The sequence below is a fragment of the Cetorhinus maximus genome, chromosome 6 (assembly GCF_964194155.1).
Source record: "Cetorhinus maximus chromosome 6, sCetMax3.hap1.1, whole genome shotgun sequence".
NCBI classification, from domain to species: domain Eukaryota; kingdom Metazoa; phylum Chordata; class Chondrichthyes; order Lamniformes; family Cetorhinidae; genus Cetorhinus; species Cetorhinus maximus.
Genome location: NC_135884.1, coordinates 114467541 through 114485594, shown reverse-complemented (window position 1 = coordinate 114485594; position 18054 = coordinate 114467541).

The window sequence follows — 18054 nt, the reverse complement described above, 5'->3', positions numbered from 1 at the left end:
TAAAACCGTGAAGCGCTGCTCTGTTCCCCGAGCCGTCAAATCCAAAACAGGCGACGTCTCTAAACTCCGACATCACTGCTCTGGGAAGGGGAGCGAGAAATCCCCCGAACCGTGATGTCACCGTGCCGCCGGCGTCCTCACGCTGCGGCCGTCGTCACGCTATGAACGTCCTCACGTTGCGAGCGTCCCCGCGCCGTAGAATCATTGGGCAGTAGCGCTAGCGCGAGCGCGCGCGCCCGCCTGAGTCAACGCGAGCGCCCCCAGGGGAAGAGCACGAGCAGCACTGGGACTTTCCACTTACTCACTGCATGGATGACAGTGACATGGCAGGGGCTTTTTTTTTAATGTATTATACATGCAAACTACAAATGACAGGGTATGTCACGAGGGGAAAAAAAATAATTCCGAGCGTGGTTACTATTAAAGGGACAATCATGAAAAATGGTGTTTTTGTTGCAATGAGCATCATGAATGCTGTCAAATCAAATGGGGAACTCATTAGGTTGGCCAACTCTGGTGCAGGCATTCCTTGAGGTTTGATTTTTTTTTAATGTTCGCTCTTGGGATGTGTGTGTCACTGGCAAGGCCAACATTATTTGCATCCACCTTGAGCACCTTCGTGGTGAACTGCCTACAACTGAGTGCTTGCTTGGCCATTTCAGAGGGCATTTAAAAACAACCAAATAATTGTGGGTCTGGTGTCACAAATAGGCCTGACTGGGTAAGGAAGAGCATTAGCTAAATGATCATATTGAAGCTAGCATTTTATTTCAGATTTATTAATTAATTGAACATAAATTCTCCAACTGCCACAGTGGGATTTGAACTCACATCTCCAGAGCATCAGTCTGGGTCTTTGGATCACTGGTCCAGTAATAATACCACTATCCTACCATCCCCTCTAAATATTCTCACCACATCAGCAACTGTTGCTATATTTATTGTGTTGGGTTCCCTGTAATTGAGTATCTGCTCATTGTTTTGTAGAAGCAGCTGTTGTGTGAGAAGATTCAAGAACCTGGACACCACCCACAAGCAGGTGAAGAAGGGAAAACAAAAGCAGGGGAGTGATACACAGGGGAAACCAGAGGTGTAAAGGACTTTTTATTCCACCAATAATTAATAATAACCTACTGCTAGTCATACTGGTAAAACTCAAATTTTCCTCATAACCAACAATAATAAGATAAGATACCAAGTTACACACCTTTTTCCTGGTTTCTCCTCTCATGGTGCTGCTCCCATTCACCAGGTTACTGCTGCTCTTGCCTCTGCAGAGAATATTGGTCCCCATGTCGAACCTATTCTCCAGTCTCCCTCTCTCTTCACCAATCACATTCTCTTCCCCTGAACACCCAAACTCCCCTTCTCCCTGACTCACTATTGCCCAATGGTGCAGATAAATGTGTGGCTCGGGAGATGTCGCAGAAGGGAGAGCTTTAGATTCCAGGGTCAATGGGACAGGTTCTGGGGAAGATGGATCCTGTACAGGCAGGACAGATTGCACCTCAACAAAACCAAGACCAATGTCGTTGCAGGGAGGTTTGCAGGTGCTACTAGGTCTGGTGAAACCTAGCTTGACAGAAGGTTGGAAAGCTGAGCATAGATTCAGAAGGGAGAGAAACAAGGCCGGAAATGGAAGGCAGGAAATTGGTAAGTGAATATGCAGGTGAAATAAAACAAAGGCTAGAAAATAGGCAACAAAAGAGTTGTTCAGTGACTACTGGTACTGTATATACTTGTGTAAAAGTCAAGTTTCTAAGACTCAATTTTTAGCCAAAAAGTAGGGGTGGACTTTTACATGAGTAATATTTTCAAGGGGTTGAAATCCCCATTGTCTCACTATTGCAGAGTTGCCAGGTTGGGACTGTTCCCACCAACCTCATTGCCAAAAGTAACACAAAATGAGCATAAAGTACCTTTATTATTGAATATTAAATTATAAATAGATAAGTAAATGATAACCTCCATGGAGACAGACATTAATTTGTGTATACTAAATTCAGAATCACAGAATTGTTACAGTGCAGAAGGAGGCTATTCAGCCCATCGTGTCTGTACCGGCTCTCTGAAAGAGCAATTCACTCAGTGCTATTCTCCCATCTTCTCTCCACAACCCTGCACATTCTTCCTCTTCAACTAACAGTCTAAATTTATCAAAAACAAAAACTATATACACAAATTTTTACAATTTCATTTTTTCATAGCTAGTTTTCTTCACTAACACTGTTTTCTCTCCAACTTTGCTCACTGACTGGCTGGGATGTCAAAACTCATGGGAGTCTCATTCAGTTCCCAATATAGGCCAATCTGTATCTATTCTTTTCTTGACATTTGATTATAAACTGCTGAAAAGTGATAAGCCTGTCATCAGGTTCTGCTGGGTGATGCTGTGAAATCTTGGTTTTCTGTAGCAGGACAAAATTGTTTCTCACCGTAAACCTAGTGCACCTTCCAGGCCTGGCTTTGAAATCTGCAATGCATGATTTTCTTGCCTGTTTCAGGGTGAAGATTTGGATAGGTCTGCGAGCAACTGAGAATGCATTCTGGCGTTTTTCATTGACGTATTTTGCAACTTCATTTCCCAACTAGGCTTTCCTTTGTTTGCACATTTACTCTTAGGCACCTGTTTAAGCTGTGTAGAGAGCTACTTCCAATCTCTAACATTCTCTGATATCTTGAATTCTCTAGCTGCAGCACAATTATTTGTTTGCTCTGCATCTCAATGACTTTAAGTTTGAACTGGGCTGTGAATCTGCTGTTCCTTCTTGATACCATGTTGCCATAGTAGAGGGCAGGATTGGCAGGAACACAGCATGCACCAGTGAAGCGGTAGCCTTGACATCAACAGTGCTTAGCAATAACCTGCTCGCTGACACTCAGTTTGGGTTCTGCCAGGGCCACTCAGCTCCTGACCTCATTACAGCCTAGGTTCAAACATTGACAAAAGAGCTGCACTCCAGAGGTGAGGTGAGAGTGACTGCCCTTGATATCAAGGCAGCATTTGACCGAGTATGGCATCAAGGAGCCCTAGCAAAACTGGAGTCAATGGGAATCAGGGAAAACTCTCCACTGGTTGGAGTCATACCTACCACAAAGGAAGATTGTTGTGGTTGTTGGAGGTCAGTCATCTCAGTTCTAGGACATTACTGAAGGAGTTCCTCAGGCTAGTGTCCTAGGCCCAACCATCTTCAGCTGCTTCATCAATGACCTTCCCTCCATCATAAGGTCAGAAGTGGGGATGTTCGCTGATGATGGCATAATGCTTAGCAAATTTGCGACTCCTCAGATACTGTCCATATGCAGCAAGACCTGGACAACATTCAGGCTTGGGCTAATAACTAGCCAGTAACATTCGCACCACACAAGTGCCAAGCAATGACCATCTCCAACAACAGAGAATTTAACCATCTCCCTTTGATATTCAATGGCATTACCATCACTGAATCCCTCACTATCAACATCCTAGGGGCTACCATTGACCAGAAACTGAACTGGACTAGCCATATAAATACTGTTGGCTACAAGAGCAGGTCAGAGGCTAGGAATTGTGTGACAAGTAACTCACCCCCTTACTCCCAAAGCCTGTCCACCATCTACAAAGCACAAGTCAGGAGTGTGATGGAATACTCCCCACTTGCCTGGATGAGTGCAGCTCCCACAACACTGAAGAAGCTGGACACCGTCCAGGACAAAGCAGTCTGCTTGATAGGCACCACATCTACAAACATTCACTCCCTCCACCACCAACGCACAGTAGCAGCAGTGTGTACCATCTACAGGATGCACTGCAGGAATTCACCAAGGCTTCTTAGACAGCACCTTCCAAACCCACGACCAATACCACCTAGAAGGACAAGGGCAGCAGATAGATGGGAACACCACCACCTGGAAGTTCCCCTCCAAGTCATTCACCATCCTGACTTGGAAATATCACCATTCCTTCACTGTCACTGGGTCAAAATCCTGGAGCTCCTTCCCTAACAGCATTGTGGGTGTACCTACAACACATGGACTACAGCGGTTCAGAAGGCAGCTCACCACCACCTTCTCAAGGGCAACTAGGGATGGGCAATAAATGCTGGCCCAGCCAGTGAAGCCCACATCCCGTGAATGAATTTTTAAAAAAACCCACACAGCATCCTGATTTTTAACTATATCACTGTTCCTTCACTGTCGCTGGGTCAAAATCCTGGAACTCCCTTCCTAACAGCACTGTGAGTGTACCTACGCCATGTGGACTGTTACAGTTCACGAAGGTGGCAATAAATGCTGACCTAGTCAGAGACACCCACATTCTGTGAAAGAATAATTAAGATACAATGCTCATAATTTCAGCCTGGCTACAGTAAACAGTGGTTTACTTGAAACATTTATACCAATTCTACTTTGATCCCTACATTCCATGCATACTAACACTAAATTACAATACATTAAAAGACATATAATGCAGACTTCAGATAACAAGGACCAAAGAAGACACACTCATGTTCATCTCAATCTCTTACAATAATTCTGTTACCATGGTTATATTGTCTACTTAAGCTCTTCAATCTCTTTATGACTATTAACAGCAACCAAAAACATGTCTCAGACCCTCAAAACATAGATGAGTGATCTTTTGTGATCTTTAGATTGCAATTTGATGGGACTCTTGCCAAAACAGGAAGAACTTGCATTTTTACCTTTTGTATATTAGTAAATAGCCTTCATTGTATACATCGGTAATACACTTAATTTGCCACTACATTCAGTTCTGGAAGTTATTTACATTTCTAAAATTTCAGTAGCCTCAATAACCTGGGTACTGTTGTCAAGCGAGTTGATGGAAATCATAACAGCCTATCAAAATGTTCCACAAAACATCTTGTATGTTTGGAAGAGGTAGAATGTTCCTTGTGACAGGAAAGGAAATATAAAATTAAATACTGCCAAATTAGTACAAAAAAATTAGTTTAATCTGTCAGAACAAATTGCTTGAAGGTTCAATAATGTTATCAATAAAATATGTGCTTTTACATTTATTTATATATTCTGAGATCCCAGGATTTTGCCCACTGTGAATCTGGGATTTGGGAAATGTTAAATTGGAGAGACTTGAGAAACTGGGTTTCTTTTTTTATAAATCTAGGAGGAGCTTTAATAGACTTTCAAAATTCCGATGGATTTTGATAAGGCAAATAGGGGAAAACTATTTTCACTGATCAGTGAATCATAAAGATAAACTTGCCTTTATATAGCACCTTTCATGGCTACTGGATGTCCCAAAGCACTTTACAGCCAACAAAGTAGTTGTGTGGAGGGAAACAATTAACATTTCAGATCGATGGCCTTTTGTCAGAACTTTGTTTATCTCTCCACAGGCGCTACCTGACCTCAGTACTTCCAGCATTTTCAGTTTTTATTTTGGTTTTCTAGTATTCACTTTATTTTGCTTTTGAAAATCTTAGTCCTTGGCTCTTCACTTTAGATTGTCAATGAAAAAAAGTTCAGGCCAGAAGGGAGAGAGAGAGAGAGATATAAGTCAGAAAGCAGAAATAAATTATTATTTTCATGTTTCTAACAAGTCGAGGGTTAAATACAGATCTTGCAGACTCCATCATTTTTTTTCCACACTTTTGCCTACTTTTGCATTTTTGAACATTAACACAATTATGGGTGTGCAAAATTGACAATTGTCATGAACTGAAGCCTGCAGTACTACTAGTTTCCTATTGATGGTGCAGTTAAGCACAGTAAATAGAGATACTCAGCAGCGTCACCAGCAGGCATTCCATAGCACTGCAAATGCTAGCAAGGATTATTGGTAAAATTTCAAAGTTGTTGAGGAACGTCACAGGATGCAACTCTACACCAGCCTTTCCCCCAAATATTTTTTCAAGAACTGCTCACAGTTTTTTTTTTAACAAAGTAAGTAACAGAAATTGAACTGCAATCTTTCAATATAAAAGCAAAATACTGCGGATGTTGGAAATCTGAAACAAAAACAGAAAATGCTGAAAAAACTCAGCAGGCCTGGCAGCATCTGGGGAGAGAGAAACAGAGTTAATGTTTCGAGTCCGTATGACCCTTCTTCAGAGCTGCAGAGAAGTGGAAATGTGATGACAGCACATCTCGAAACGTCATCTCTGTTTCTCTCTCCACAGATGCTGCCAGACCTGCTGAGTTTTTCCAGCATTTTCTGTTTTTGTTGTAATCTGTCAATGTTGTGCTTCCCAATTAAAATGTTCAACATATTTTTGTCTGAGGACTGAAACGTAACATTGTTATATTCTTCCTGTTTCTCCCAGCAAGCCTTGCCGTCTAGTAAAGGAAATGGAGTATATCTCGGCTGCTGAGAGAGATTCAGAGATGCTCCTGCATCAGCTCCTGAATAATTAAAACATTGCCGATTATAGGTTTTTCATTGTACCCCAAGCCTATAGATATTTCAATAGCTGTTCAAAATTGGCAGTCGTTATTAGTGCAAGTTTTCCTGACCTTCTCCTCCAAGGAACATCCACCTCCTGGATATGAAGGTTAGGAAAATGGGGGTGGAGACCTTTACATCCCCTGATGTCGTCTGAGAATTTCCTGAAGTTGTGCTGCTTTTACTTCCCCAGTAATAGCCTGGGTTACCAAATTAAGATGCAATTCAGCTGGGGAAGACACAAAATTTTGGACACGCTGCCCCAGTCCAGCTCTGAGACATAAAGTGGTGAGGAAAATTTGCTCTGATTATGGGGTTAAGCATTTTCCCCAACACAGGCTTTGGTGTTCATGACTACCCACCAGTTTCTTTATACAGTCTGTGGGGCTAATTTTCATTTACTTTGGTCTAAATAGTAATATATTAATGTTAATCTTACGAGTATGGTAAAGTGCTAAAAAAATTCACATTTCCTGTGCTTGCTCATTGCGTAATTATTCACAGATCCAGATGCAATTCAGGAAGCACCCTAGTTCTGGTCTATAAAGTGTGTCACAACTTTTGATATCTGTAACCACAATTCAAGATAAAATTGGCATTATAATAATACAGTGAAACATGTATATATAAGGACAATAAGATGGCTGAGAAAAGATAATTTCCATGGACAGCGACTCACCAGAGAGGTAAAGATGGACAACACAGAGGAAGTCAAACAGTCTATATTACAAAAAAAATTAGAAGGAGAATATTGTACCTGTACTCATATCTATTAAAATCAGTGATACTTTGAATAAAAATTTCCTTTTCTAACCTTATGTTGCAATCTGACGCCTTTCTATTGTGATCAAGAAAACCTGGTTACTGTTGAGTTACTGTGCTATGCTTAAATTACATTTTTGTCTTTATTGCCTTAGATTCTTGTTATGCCAGTAAAGGAATATCATATTATAAACCTTCAGTCAATACTTTAAAAAATTGGTCACAAACAAGCTGTTAAGATAGCTGTCACAAGTCATGTGATTTTTAGCATTTGAACTACAGAGAGTATCAAGTCTCCAGCAAACACCTAATTAAATATGGGCATAGGTGAGAGTACCTCATAGCCATTTGTGGAAATAACACATTTCATTGTTTATGGATAGACTATGGAGTTTCCAGGCTGCCTGTCTCCAAGTTTCATATTAGGCAAAAGGGAAGATTGAAATTCAATGGCCACTATCAACTTCCCTTTGTGTCCTGATGGCCTCCCTATCCGAATTACACTAGGTGGGCCTCAGAAGTATTAACTTAGCACTCATGATTGCAGCTGGTTTCAGGCACTGCACCCTTTTTACCCTAGGACCCAGTAGATCCATCAGAACCATCAGTCATTAGCTAGTCTGAGAACCAGACACTGAAACTAGCTGCAAGTCATCAAGCAGCCAAAGGATTTAACCTGTTCCAGTTTCAAAGCTCACCTGAGAACTAACCTCTTAGATATTTAACTACAAGAAATCTCAGAACCTGCTGTGAACCCTTCGCATTACAAGACCCTCACTTCAACTTTAAATCATTGAATCTATTCAAGAAACCACAGGCCTGCCACATGGGAGACTGGCAATCATAAATAAGAGACTGAATTAACTGTAATCTATAAAAAAAGTACACTATCTTTACCTGGATCAGAACTTTATGTGTGTGTGTGAGAGAGAGAGAGAGACTGTGTGTATGATATTGCGTTAAGTCAGCGTAGGTGTGTGATTATAAATAACCTTTAGTTTAAACTCACAAAAAGCCTGCTGCTGAATTATTTAATTGGAATACACATTCCAAGGGGAAGAAAAGATACACCTCTTTCCATATAAAACATACTGATTACAGGCCGTAAGAAAGCAAATACATTATGTTTGTGTCATATGACATTATGTCATATAGACTTGTGTCTATAAAGTATACCTAAGTACTTACTTAATTCTCAATATTTAACTCAATATTGGTATTAAGTGTAATAGCATAGCTGTTTATGAAATAAAGTTGGAAAACTTAATGCATCTCTATCCTAGACTTCACCTTTGACTCTGACGAGAAGAAGTGAAATAATTTCACTCAGTATTGTCCAGTACTTCCCATGAGGATTGACTCAATGAATAATTTGGATTGTGTACGTCATGCTTCGCATTAGTGGGCTCACGCTGGAAACATGCAGAGAGGGCAGATTGTGACACCACACAGAATCTAATGCTGATTTGGCACTGGACTTGCCAGTCTGGGCCTTGCAGAGATGTTAATGCCATCTCTGATTCAGCTGCATGAGGACCCCCTGCCTCCACCAGTGCTATTTAAAAGAAATTAGCATTGGATGATCAGGTGAGGTGCTTTTGATCTTCTTTTGCTGATGTAGAGTCAGTGAAAGTACTGTGTTGTTGAAGGAGTTCTGAAGAGTTGTGAAGGGTCGGTGCTGGACTTTTCCAAGGAGTTCAATAGAGTTTGAAGGCCTGTCAGTAGAAAGCCTACTATCACCCGTGGGGGCTCTAGTTGCAGTTCCTCTTGGGCTGCAATATGATAGGGACATAAAGCACATGCAGCAGAGAGGGGAAACTGTGCTCGAAGAGAGGTGTAGGAGGGTTCCCAGTATAAGTCTGTACCCTCCTAGGGTCTTCAGGAGGCACTTCTCCTACATCCATCACAACCATGAGCAGTGTTTGAGGTGGCTACGCTTCATCAAGGAGTTGGTGACTGAACTGTGCCACCTCCTTCAACTGAATTGACAGCTGCAGGACAAGGATGGTGCTGCCGTTGGCTGTGATGATCACCATGGACCTTAATTTGTATACCAGTGCTTTCTTCCAGGCCAGTGATATTGCTAAAACCTCTCAGTTCACTATGCATTGCTGCATCTGGATGGGAACACCGGCCCTGTACGCAAGGAGTGGAGATTTCATAACATCTTTAGCTAGTGAGAAGCAGAAGGAGTGAGTACATATATTTACCAAGCTAGCAGGATTCATAATGGTGTACGGAGCCATTGCCTGCACGCATGTGTCTATGCAGGTGCCACATATCAACAGGGAGATGTACAGGAATCACAAGGGGTACCATTCAATATGCAATTGGTGTATAACTATGCACAGAGCATCATGAGGGAGCATCACGTTGGTGAATGCCCATTTTCTCAGCAGCAGCCACCATTAACCTATTCTCCTAAAATCATCCCCATATTACCGCTGTTCCACAATTCCCCACTTATTCATCCTTCAGTTATGGACCAACACAGTGTCCTCTTAGCTAAAACCCTGAAATAAAAGATGCCCAAAAAAAACCCCATTCCAGAACAACTTCTTCCAACAACACTTTCAATAATATGTACAAAACTGAACTAATCACCCATGAGCATTCCCTTAGTGCCTGTCTCGTGGCTCCCTTTGCCTGACTTTGTGCTCCTATGCAGTGCTAGCACAGTGGCTGCAGCATGGCTAGTGAAAGGCAACTGACTTTCAGCGAGGGAGACTGCAGGATGCCCTCAAGCAACTAGACCTTGAGGGCTCAGCCTTGGGCTGCACCACCTCCCGATGGATGCCACCAGTTTGGGCTGGCAACAGTAATGGCACTGACGGAGTGGCAGTGGTCGGAGCATGAACGCTTTCCACCTGAGAGAGGTCAGCATGTTTGCAAATCATGGAACCACTGCCATACTCCTGCATGTTGCTTTAGCAATCCTACTAATCTGCTGGAGCATAGATTGCTGGACTGCAGCAAGAGCCTGCACCCCTTTGAACACTGGTAACTGTAGGCATTCTGAGCCTGCATCACACCAAGCTGGGCCTGCATGGAAACAAGTATGGATCTCATGCCTCAGTCTAAACTTCCGCTGCAGCATTCAGATGGTTGGTGGCTTCTGCCTGTGCTGCAATCGAAGCTGAGACATTTACCATCAGCTGCTGCATCACGGGTGGGTCTGCAAGTGTTCTCATGGAGCTGGCCAGCATTTTCATGCTGGAAACGATGGGCTCCAAGCTCTATGTAAAGCCCTGTGCTCTGAGTTCAAACCAACTCCTCCATGTTCCTAGAAATGACATCAGGCTCTGTGGCAGGCTTACTAATGCACCATCCTGTCTATGTCCTCTTGAAGTCTGTTACTATCCTCCTCACAGTTCACTATACTTTTGTGTCATCTACAAATTTTGAAATTGTGTCCTGTACACCCAAGTCTAAATCATTAATATAAATCAAGAAAAGTAGTGGCCCTAATCTGACATCAGTCTTGTGAAACTTTCTATTAGGTTGCATTGCCTTGGCTGCATGGGCATATGGTGATCACAAAGTATGATCCTCTCATCTGAAAACCACTACTATCAAATTTTTAGTCTTTAAAGCCTTTAGTATAGAACCGCCTTTATTTGAGCAGCTATCAAACTGTGGGCCTGGTGCTCAGCTGCTGTGTGAAATGTTTGAAGATTCATGCCTACACATAGGATTTCCATCTTGATTTTAGTTTGCCACTTTTCAACCCCTTGACCCTTTGGCCATGAAGTCTTCTGAGGCTATCTAAAAGTTTTCAGATTTTTGTTCCCCTAATCTAACCATTCCCTTTAATTGACTCCAGCCTTTTTAATTTAACTTGCTAGACTCAGGTGTACAGAGGATATAGATGAGAATTTGAATTGTGTAGAGACGCAGAGATCAAAAAAGCCAAGGGACACAGATGTGGAAATGATTTGCTAAGCAGCTGAGGCTTAAGAAATTTCTGCCCCTGGCTACAGAGCATGTAGATGGTGATCATTGAGATCCTGGCATGAAATGAAAACTACTTAGCAGAGCATCAAACACACACGGAGCTTCTGGATAGTCTCTTCTATGATATATGGCAGATGGCTGGGACAGTGGTGCTCTCTGCTATTATGGATAGAGTTTCACATCATTGTACTGCATTCTGGAGAAACTAGCACCTCCTGAAACAAGTAACTACTTTTGCCACTCCAAGTTGGCCAATTCAATATGGAAACAATCGTAATTCGTTAAGATTTCAATGTAAATCTGAAATAAGATGACTTTTAGCATTGGGATTTCTTGGTCAGTTTCATGAAAGAGGCAAGTTTACTGGTTGGTTGTAAACTGGACTTTGAATGGAAAGACTCATTTTTAAGTAAGGACTTGTATTCTTTACTGACTTGATCCTAATTATGAAAGCCTGCTCATCAAATTAGAAACATTTTACTGACTTTAAAAAAAGTCATAACCTGTGGATAATTTTATTTATTCTTTCAAGGGATGTGAATGTCACTGGCAAGGCCAACAGCTATTTCCTATCCTGAATTGCTCTTGAGAAGGTGAAGGTGATAATCTTATGGAATAGAAGGCATTGATTGAATTTCGAAGACATTTGAATATTCTTTCAAACGTTTGATTGAAACAAACAATTGAGATTCTGAGAAATATGTTCATTGCAATTTCTTTCTGGACACCATTTTGTTCCTTTACTGATACCACTACTACCATAAGTGTCACATTCAAGCAATCGTTGGCATACATTAGCATATGGTAGGCCATCAATTTGAATTATTACAACCAAGATTTCACTGGTTCTCTTAACTTTGTTCAGTTGGAATTTCAGCAGCTGATTTTCAGAGTTTTCAGCATTCTACTGTGGATGATAAGTGAATGAATTTACTGCCAAATAACTGTCAAAGATACTTAATGTCCCCAATTCAGAAAATTACCATCAATGTTAATACAATTAATGATGATGAAATCAGTTAATTTTGCTAAAAACAAAATAAATGATAAAACATTTAAAACATTCAGTTAGAAAAATTATTTATTACATCAATTAAACTAATCTATATTTCTACTGCTAGGCCAGGAGGCTGATGTGGCTGAAAATTAATCACATGGCTGCCTCTCATCTGCTACATTAACATTAAAAAGAATATTTACATACATAATGCTATCTTACATAATTGGCCCAAATTAAACTCACTGCATGAAGATGTTTGGGTTCTTCAAAATTACTGTTGCATATTCACTTATGACAATATGAGTAATATGCTCATTCAGAAGTCTCAGTTTGTGGATTGAGCCCTGAATGATCCCAGGAGGCCATGGGAGTATTAGGTGTTCCCTTACAGAGCTACATGGGAGATTTCTGATTGAGCAATGTAAACAGGGACACAATGCCGGAATTTGTACTTGCTGACATTCTGGGAGCAGGGAGTGGGAGGGCGGAGTCTTGTAGAGCTTGGGAATCTGGAATTTTGGGTTCCCCCACAAGCTGTGGAGTTTTAACGCCAAAACATACAATGTTTGGCTCTGACACGTTCCTGGACTGGAAGCTGGTGGGAGTAGTCCAGAGGAGGCTGCAGGACATGGTAGTCTGATCCCCAATTCGGGGCAGGATGGTGGTGAGATGGTCCAATACCAAAGAGGGGTCTTATCCCCACCCTGGAAGGAATTCCAATCAGGAAGGGGAATCCGATATCTGACCCCAGGGAGGGGTTCTAATCTGGCCCTGAAGGAGTTTAATTCCTGACCCCTCTGGCAGCAATCCGACCTGTTATGACCAGGATGTGAGGGGTCGCGTGAATTATCAAGCCCCACTACTCCGCAGGCCGTACCATTAATTTAAATGTTTAATTTTCTCACCGACATGGCCAATTGTTTACCTATACTTCTAGTACCCAGAAGAAAAGAGACTCTGACCAGGCTTCTTTCAAAATACTCAGAATAATTAATTTATTATAAAGCAAAACTCCTTTTAAACAAGTTTCAAGAACTAGTTAACACACAATTGCAATCGTGAAGTATAACTATTTATCTCTTCCTAAAGAATTCTCCCAGCACACACACAGACACTCATACAGACAAACAAAGGACAACCAGATAAAGTTTCTCTGCAGAGATGGGCTTAGAGGATGGGCATTATAATAGAAAGAATAAAGCCCGCAGGGTCTTGACACTGTATACCTGGAGTTCCCTTGTGTGAAAACAGGCCGCTGGTCCTGGTGGATGTCTGGAAGTTCTCACCAACTGGTCTCGGCCTTGCAGGCCCAAATGCAGACTAGTTACACTCAGATGAGGGTTCTCTGGCTACAGGTTGATAGCCACGCATAATTTTAGGCAACATGGAGAGAGGGAGCCATTTAAGGTAGCTTTCCTTCCTCAGCTTGTTCCCTAACAAGACTGCCTTCAAAACAAGCAGGTTCACAACTTAAGTTAATGTTCCTCTTACCTATGTGATTTCCAGCAAGTTACCAAACTTCCTTTTCATTTTTATTCTCCATTAATTAAAATGATTGCAGCTCAAAACAAACAATCAAATCTTCCTCAAGTACCATAAAGCTCAGGTGATTTATTGGAAGAGGCCTGCTTGCTGACAGTTCCAAGGTTAACTTATGACCTTTTTTTAAAAATCCAGGTTAACATCCAAAAGTCCAGATCATACCATGCCCTTCCATTTGTAAACGAAAAAAATCAGTCTTGAGAGATATGATTCTAACAGATCTGAATGTTGGTGGGGGTGGCGGGGGGTGGGGGGTGGGGGGGAGGGGATGCAGTGGGGAGGGTGGTGATTTCTGGCCCCAGGGAGGATTCAATCCTGAAAGGGTGGGAGAGGGATGGGTCTGATCCGTGATTCTGGAAGGATTTGATCCTGAAGGCGTACAACCTGCGACCCAAAGGTGTCTGATTCTGCAGTAGGGCCCAATTCCTGATCAAAAGGAGGGGCTATCCATTGCACATCCCAGTGTGAGGGATTAGGATCCAATTCTGGGGGTGTCTGATCCCTGATATGGTGGGATGGGGTGGTGTTTTTGTCGGGAGTGTTCATCCGATGGCAGGGGAGCTTGGTGAGAATGGGAGAAAGCACGCCTGCTCCTCCAGGGCCATGAGCAGTGCTGGGAAGGCACTTGTCTTCTAACCAAGGCTGTTGTCACAGGCAGGGGAGAGATGATAAGGATGGTTCCCCCCTTTTCACCTCTCAAATGACCAAAGACAGAAAAAAAAGTATTTTGACCCCTTGAGTGCTATAACTGTCAGAACAGACACATGACAGATTGTGTCCTAAGTTTTTAAAAAGAAAAATAAATGTTTATTATTCAACACCCAAATAGCCACGCAACTACAATCACTCGTACACTCATATAGACATACACACGTTCATATACACTGAGGGTTCTGGCCTCAGACTCAAAATACCAATCAGGCTCCTTGGAGCAGATTATGATTACAAAAGGTAGCATGCAATTTAGGTCTTAAAATTTCAAGAGTTCTTTATCACACTTGCTTTTCCACAGGTTGAAGACTTGAAAATGATGCAGGCCTGTAATCCTTTTTTGGTCCATTGAAGAAAAGAGTTTAGAAGTTTTAGGAAGAAGGGTTTGCTGATGTTTATTGCTTGCAGTAGCAGCTTACTTGTTCCACTCCAGTCGAGGTGTAATTGAAGCCCTGTGGCAAAACCCTGGTCTGGTTCCTTAAGTAGAGAGGTCAAAGGCCAGTCTGAATTCTCTGCCTACTGGTTTGTCTTAGGCGTGTCTTGCTCCTTCGCTGGCGTGGATGTTTCTCCCCTTTCTATTCCAAAAATATTAAATCTCCTTATCAGAAACCTAGGGCGGAATTTTAGGAGCCCACTGGCAGGCGTGATAGGTGGCGTGCACAGAAAATATGGCGTGACCTGCATCACGACGGCGTAAAGGCAGGCCGCGATCGTCCATTCAGCCCGCCAATGGTGGGCCGCATTTCCCGCCATCACTCGGCGGGGAGCTAATTGTAATACATCAGCTTATAATTAAAAGACCATCCTGCCAGGCTCTTGGAATCCCATCATATTGTCTGTCCATGTTGGCAGGAAAGCATGTCGACGTGTTTCACAACAGCACGCAGGCGACGTGCACATGGGGGCCTTCACTTTGGGGGAACTGAGGTGAGTGAGCAGCAGCGTTCTCCACAGCTCGCCTATTGTTTACAGGCCTTAGGGGGGCGGGGCAAGTGCTGGCCAGCCTCGGAGGTGACTGCTGAGGGGGAGGTGCTGTCTGGGGGAAAGTGCTGGCCAGCCTCGGATGCGAACATTGTCGGTGTGGGGGAGGGTCAAGTGCTGCCCTGGCACTGAATCCCGCGTACAGGCAATTGAGGTGGGGGTCCGGGTAAGCATGAGAAGTGGCCACACATTAGGGGCACCTGTATAAACTGACCATGCCTCTGCAACTGAGACAGATCAGGTGCAGCCACAGAGTTATAATTGGGGTCGGGCTCCTAGTCTGCCCGCTCATGCAAACAACATGGTGGCATCAAAGGGCCATCAAGCACTCCATAATTTAACAACGCCCCCACCGCGCGCGCGCCCCCCCAACCCCCAGCATAGAATTTGAGTCCACCACCACTTTATTGGACCGAGTAGCAGTTGTACTGCACACGTTACACAATCTTTTCGCCAATGCTCGCCATGTAGCAGTCACTGCTGGAGGTGCTCACAGCCCCTTGCAATCTCAGCATCCTGGTTTGGACCAGTGTCCCCCATGTCGCAAGTTGACAGGGCAGCCATGCAGCGCACTCATCTCTGACCATCCGAGAGGTGACCAGCACTCTCCGGGAAACGTTAAAGGGCAGTCACACAGGGCCAGGAAAGGTGCGAAGTACAGCCATGATAACCACGTTTCTCTCTCTCTTTCATGCTGCAGGAGGACCATGTCAGGATCATGAATCCTGGTGACCTAGCTGTATGCCTGATGGCCTACATAGACCATAGAAGATGGAGGATAGAGCAACTGAGGTGCCTGGCCACGTAAAGGCAGGAGCAGCAATCTCATGAAGAAAGGGCAGCAGGGACTCCCGCACACACTGCCCATAAGCGACAGCGAGCTGTGGTTGGTTGGCTCCTAGTGACACTCGGGGTCTATAGATGCTGCCTGCCATTCCTGCAGATGACTGAGAACCAGTGTTGCTGATGACTGCGCATGTCTAGGGACCTGGTGGCTCACATCTGCCACCTACTGCAGGACTTGGCACCAAGGGGACATGGAGGGCATCTACTGCCAGTGGCTATGAAAGTGACCGCGGTGTTCAATTTCTATGCCAGTGGCTCCTTTCAGGGCTCCAGAGGTGACCTCTGTGGGATATCACAATCTGCCACCCACAAATGGATCCATGAGGACACGGATGCCATCTTCTCCATGGCACACAACTTTGTGCATTTTGCCTGGGACCGGGACAGTCAGGATGCAAGGGCCATTGGATTCGCCCTGATCTCAGGATTCCCACAGGTGCAGGGTGCGATTAACTGCACTCATGTGGCGCTCAGGTCTCCATCGCTACACTCAGTGGACTTCATCAACCACAAGGGCTTCCACTCACTGAACGTGCAGCTGGTATGAGACCACCAGAAATGCATCCTGCAGGTGTGCGCACAGTTTCCAGGGAGTGTGCACGATGCCTACATCCGAGTCGCTTGCAGATCCTTGCAGTCTTCCAGGGTCCACAGAGACTGCAGGGTTGGCTTCTTGGGGACAAGGGCTACCCGCAGAGGCCGTGGCTGATGACACCCGTGCGATGGACTCAGACTGCAGCAGACACTATAATGAGACTCATGCAGCAGCTCGCAACTTAGTGGAGCAGACCATCAGGATGCTGAAGATGCGGTTCCCGTGCTTGGACCGGTCTGGTGGAGCCCTGCAATACAGTCCGCATAGGGTGTCACACATCGTCGTCATTTGCTGCACCCTTTACAACCTGGCACTCCAACGGGGAGACGAGCTGGCTGAGGAGGAGATAGAGGAGCTGGAGGTCTCCTCAGATGAGGAGGATGCCGACAGGGATGAGGGTAAGGGGGTCCTCGGTGGTGACGATGACGGGGATGAGGCTCTTGCACTGGCAATACAAGGCAAGCATGCTCGGGAGGCTCTCGTAGCTGCCAGATTTGTGGAGGATGATGACGACATGGAGTGAGGTGTCCCCATAGATCCTCACATTGCAGTTTGTCTCCAGTCTGGCTTATGGCAGCGCCAATACCCTCTGTGAGAATGCTCCTGTCATAGATATGCAGTGGAGGCCTTCAGCACTTCAGCCCTTCAAGAGCTGGTGCACAGCATCACAAGTCGCAGATGCTGGTGTGATGGGGGCCATGCCAACCTTAAAGGTGCTGAGAGCACACGGAGAGAATGAGAGGACACTGTGGTGCCTGCTCACTACATTCTGGCAGCAATGACCAGCACCACTGAGGTGCAGGCATCAGTAATGTTTCCAGGGAGTATAAGGCTGGAACATCACTGTGGTCTGAAGGCCGCACAGAGCACAGGGAAGAGGCCCTGGACTTAGACACCTGCCTTTTATCTTGTGCTGAAATGTTTCACATCTGAATGACAAGAACACTGCTCATCAGAACAAGGGGCCATAGGCAGGGAGACATTCTTAGGACTTCATTGACAATTGTGAACATTATGTACAAGTGATCAACATCTGTGCCCAGGCTGTGCAACTGCTTTTACCTAATTTTCCTAACCCTACTGCTACATCTTGGTGCTCCCCGGACATCCACAGCAGAAGTGGAGGCAGCCTGCTGACTGTGACACCCTGTCTGTGATGACTTTGGCAAGCGTCCTCTGGAAGGCCGAGACTTGGTGGACCCCGGCCTGCTTTCGGGGTCCTGCTGTGTGGCAGTGGCACCCTCCATGGCCTGT